The sequence below is a fragment of the Schistocerca serialis genome, unplaced genomic scaffold (assembly GCF_023864345.2).
Source record: "Schistocerca serialis cubense isolate TAMUIC-IGC-003099 unplaced genomic scaffold, iqSchSeri2.2 HiC_scaffold_1235, whole genome shotgun sequence".
Taxonomy (NCBI): domain Eukaryota; kingdom Metazoa; phylum Arthropoda; class Insecta; order Orthoptera; family Acrididae; genus Schistocerca; species Schistocerca serialis.
In genome coordinates, this window is record NW_026047442.1 from 350,001 (window position 1) to 355,000 (window position 5,000).

The 5,000-nt window shown below is 62.6% G+C and overlaps 1 pseudogene; it reads right to left on the reverse strand.

The window, feature by feature from the left end:
• LOC126436366 (large subunit ribosomal RNA) overlaps positions 1-5,000 on the reverse strand; it is a 7,943-nt pseudogene that overhangs the window by 2,285 nt on the left and 658 nt on the right.

Consider the following 5,000-nt stretch of genomic DNA (forward strand, 5'->3'; position numbering starts at 1 on the left):
GTGTTGCCCCTTGACGGCGGCGGAAGATGACAACGCCGCACCGTCAAAGGCAACGTGCAGGCGCGCGGCCCACATCTCTCCAACCTGCGTCGACGATTTGAGGAGGTGGCCCTCCCACATAAGATGCCGCTCCAGCGCCTCAATCTCACGCTGCACCTCGTGCCGGCCTGCACCGTCGGCGGCTGGCCCAATCCTCTTCAGCGCCAGGAGACGGGACCGGCGAAGTGTTGGCCCCATCCATCGGCATGATGGGATGCCGAGGCCTCCCTGGGCTACAGGAGCGTGGAAGTAGCCCAGGGGAGTGTCCGCCGGAAGGCGGAACCATCTCCTGACGGCGGCGCGGATGGTGACATCTGCCGCTTTCAACGCACCCACTCGGGTGCGGCTGAGGGCCAGCCCATGGTACAGGCCAGGCAGAAGTACGGTGGTGAGGGCGTGGAGGCGCTGTTGCGGCTTGAGCGGAGCTCGGGAGATGACGTCCAGCTGCTCCACCAGGTGGCGTCGTGGGTTGAAAACGCAGCGACCAGCGGTGGAGAATTGCAGTCCCAGGTACCGGAAGGTTTCACCCACACGTAGGGCGGGCACGGTGGCGTTGCCCGCTTTGAAGGTAACGTCGGCGTCGACCTTCACCTTCTTGTCGCGCCCAGACGCGACTAAGGCGAGGGTGAAACACTTCCGGGCGTTGATCTGCAGCCCCAGATGGGCGAGGGCTGCGACGGCTGCGTCGATGAGGGACTGCAATCCCCTCGCGGTCGATGCAAAAAGCAGGACGTCATCTGCGAAGGCCGCAGCGTTAACTCTGCGACCAAGGATCCGAGCTCCGATGTGGGAGGGAAGTTGACTCAAAACATAGTCCACCGCAAAATTGAAAAGGAGGGGGGAGAGGGGGTCACCCTGACGCACACCCCTAGCCGGCTGCAGGGGCACGCCCACGTCGGCGCCGCCCGCTATCACCGTCGTGCTACCCTCGTAACACCTTTCGACGTACTCAATAAAGCAATCCGGCAGGCCATGAGCCCTCAGCACGGGGCGGAGGGCGGCATGGTCCACCGAATCGAACGCTTTAGAGACGTCGATCGATGCCACAAAAACAGAGCGACAGGAGCGGACTGCGTCGGTGAGAGCAGTGTCCAAGATGAAGGTGTTTTCCAACATCCCATCCCGGGGGATGAATGCCCGCTGACGTTCGTCCACAGCACATGCACGCATCAGGCGTGACGCGAGAACCTTGTGAAAGGTCCGCGCCAACACCGAGCAGACCGTAATGGGGCGAAAGTCAGCGGGGGATGTTGGTGCAGCCGTTTTGGGGAGAAGTGACGTCCGGGCGCGAAGCAGACGCTCGGGGAGGGCGCGGGCCAGGAGGAAGAGGTTCAAGAGTTTCACCAGGACTTCATGCGGCAGGCGCCGCAGCTCCGCTGGAGTCAGGCCGTCCGGCCCGGCTGCCGATCCCCTGGGCGGCAAGGCAGCAGCGACCTCCTCACGTGTGACCGGCCCCCATAGGCACTCAGGAGCGACAGGCTCCGAGTGCGGGAGAAGGCGGTCACGGATGAAGCCGGCGGTGGAGATCGGCTTCTTCGTGAAGAGGTCCGCCCAGAAGTCCAGCAGACCGGGGATGTCGGGTGGCGGCTGCAGCAGGGTGCCGTCCAGCAAGCCGCGCACGCAACGCGCACGCGACCTACGGAAGGCGTCCTGTGTCCGCGCGTATTCCCAGCGGCGCCGCTTGCGCTTCTGCAGCGGCGGGGCGGCAGGCGGCCGCTTGGATGGTTGGCGCGGCCGCTGTGTCCTGGTGATCGACCTCTCCCCCCTGGACCCGACCGACGCAAGGGCATCCGGGAGCATGCCCAGGATGACATCGGGCGGCGTGCCCCGCCCCAGACCAATGACTCGATCCAGGGCAGAGAAACGCTGGGCGGAAGCAGGTAGCCCCGCCAGATGCTCCCAGATGGCGGCGTCAGTCGGCCCCTCCGGCGGCGGCCCGGTGGTGTCGGCCGCGAAGTCCTCGGCTGCGTCGACGGGCGGCGCAGCGGCCTCGCCCGCGTCAGGCAGCGAGCTCGCTGCTCCACGGCGGGACGCCGGCTCTTCACCCCGACCGATCTCAAGTGCCTCCATGAATTGGCGGACAAGCTGCTTGTGGGCAGCTTGCCGCCGTCGGCACTTGATTGCCTCAAGCGTTCGGTCGGGGAACATCCTGGTAAGTTCTTGATTTACAAAGAAGAACCGGGCGTCCCTCTCCAGGAACAGTTCGGCCTCTGCCTTGGCGAGCGACAGGACTTCTTCCTCCGTCCACCTCGCGCGATGCCTCTCCGTCACGATCTCAGCGTTGGCGGCCGCAGGGTGTTGGCGGCGGCGATGGACCCCGAGACCGTTCTTCGTGGTAAAAGTGCGGTGGCACTCACTGCAAGCAAAGGGAGCTACACAAACTATCGCATTTTCGTTACGGCCGGTTGGCCGGATAGGTGCTGGGGTAGCTGGGGTGGCACCTTCAGCGGAAGGGCCACCATCTCTTGTTTCTTGTCGGCTGCCCCCAACTATAAAGGGATAATGCGAGGGGGGGCTGGTAACCCCCCCAAGCCCCTGGTGCGGTCTTCCACTCTGCGAAAATCAGCGGGCCCACGAGAAGGGGAGAAGACCGCAGGAGAGGAGAGGCTAAGAGGGCTAGGCCCATGTATTGCGCATCACTCTCCCTGTAACTATAACCCAAGGAAGGCACCTCGCAGCAGCAGCACGACTACATCAAGACCGCACTTCGAAAAGCCAAGTCCGGATGCAGCCACACCGCCGCCACTTGGCCACCTTAAGAGAGTCATAGTTACTCCCGCCGTTTACCCGCGCTTGCTTGAATTTCTTCACGTTGACATTCAGAGCACTGGGCAGAAATCACATTGCGTCAACACCCGCTAGGGCCATCGCAATGCTTTGTTTTAATTAGACAGTCGGATTCCCCCAGTCCGTGCCAGTTCTGAGTTGATCGTTGAATGGCGGCCGAAGAGAATCCGCGCACCCGCGCGCCCCCGGAGGAGCACGCTAAGGCGGACGCGGCCTCGCAGCAAGGAAGATCCGTGGGAGGCCAAGGCACGGGACCGAGCTCGGATCCTGCACGCAGGTTGAAGCACCGGGGCGCGAACGCCGCGCAGGCGCGCGCATCCTGCACCGCCGGCCAGCACGAGGCCGACCAACGGCGAGAGCAGACCACGCCCGCGCTAAACGCCCGCACTTACCGGCACCCCTACGGCACTCACCTCGCCCAGGCCCGGCACGTTAGCGCTGACCCACTTCCCGACCAAGCCCGACACGCCCCGATCCTCAGAGCCAATCCTTATCCCGAAGTTACGGATCCAATTTGCCGACTTCCCTTACCTACATTATTCTATCGACTAGAGGCTCTTCACCTTGGAGACCTGCTGCGGATATGGGTACGAACCGGCGCGACACCTCCACGTGGCCCTCTCCCGGATTTTCAAGGTCCGAGGGGAAGATCGGGACACCGCCGCAACTGCGGTGCTCTTCGCGTTCCAAACCCTATCTCCCTGCTAGAGGATTCCAGGGAACTCGAACGCTCATGCAGAAAAGAAAACTCTTCCCCGATCTCCCGACGGCGTCTCCGGGTCCTTTTGGGTTACCCCGACGAGCATCTCTAAAAGAGGGGCCCGACTTGTATCGGTTCCGCTGCCGGGTTCCGGAATAGGAACCGGATTCCCTTTCGCCCAACGGGGGCCAGCACAAAGTGCATCATGCTATGACGGCCCCCATCAACATCGGATTTCTCCTAGGGCTTAGGATCGACTGACTCGTGTGCAACGGCTGTTCACACGAAACCCTTCTCCGCGTCAGCCCTCCAGGGCCTCGCTGGAGTATTTGCTACTACCACCAAGATCTGCACCGACGGCGGCTCCAGGCAGGCTCACGCCCAGACCCTTCTGCGCCCACCGCCGCGACCCTCCTACTCGTCAGGGCTTCGCGGCCGGCCGCAAGGACCGGCCATGACTGCCAGACTGACGGCCGAGTATAGGCACGACGCTTCAGCGCCATCCATTTTCAGGGCTAGTTGCTTCGGCAGGTGAGTTGTTACACACTCCTTAGCGGATTCCGACTTCCATGGCCACCGTCCTGCTGTCTTAAGCAACCAACGCCTTTCATGGTTTCCCATGAGCGTCGATTCGGGCGCCTTAACTCGGCGTTTGGTTCATCCCACAGCGCCAGTTCTGCTTACCAAAAGTGGCCCACTTGGCACTCCGATCCGAGTCGTTTGCTCGCGGCTTCAGCATATCAAGCAAGCCGGAGATCTCACCCATTTAAAGTTTGAGAATAGGTTGAGGTCGTTTCGGCCCCAAGGCCTCTAATCATTCGCTTTACCGGATGAGACTCGTACGAGCACCAGCTATCCTGAGGGAAACTTCGGAGGGAACCAGCTACTAGATGGTTCGATTAGTCTTTCGCCCCTATACCCAGCTCCGACGATCGATTTGCACGTCAGAATCGCTACGGACCTCCATCAGGGTTTCCCCTGACTTCGTCCTGGCCAGGCATAGTTCACCATCTTTCGGGTCCCAACGTGTACGCTCTAGGTGCGCCTCACCTCGCAATGAGGACGAGACGCCCCGGGAGTGCGGAGGCCGCCGCCCCGTGAAGGGCGGGGAAGCCCCATCCTCCCTCGGCCCGCGCAAGGCGAGACCTTCACTTTCATTACGCCTTTAGGTTTCGTACAGCCCAATGACTCGCGCACATGTTAGACTCCTTGGTCCGTGTTTCAAGACGGGTCGTGAAATTGTCCAAAGCTGAAGCGCCGCTGACGGGAGCATCCCGAGCCAACAGCGGCGCGGGTCCGGGGCCGGGCCAGGTAGGTCCGTCATCCGGGAAGAACCGCGCGCGCTTGCCGGGAGCCCGAGCGCCCAAAGGGGCGAATCGACTCCTCCAGATATACCGCCGGGCAGCCAGCCAGGACACCGGGGCTCTGCCCAACAGACGCGAACCGAGGCCCGCGGAAGGACAGGCTGCGCACC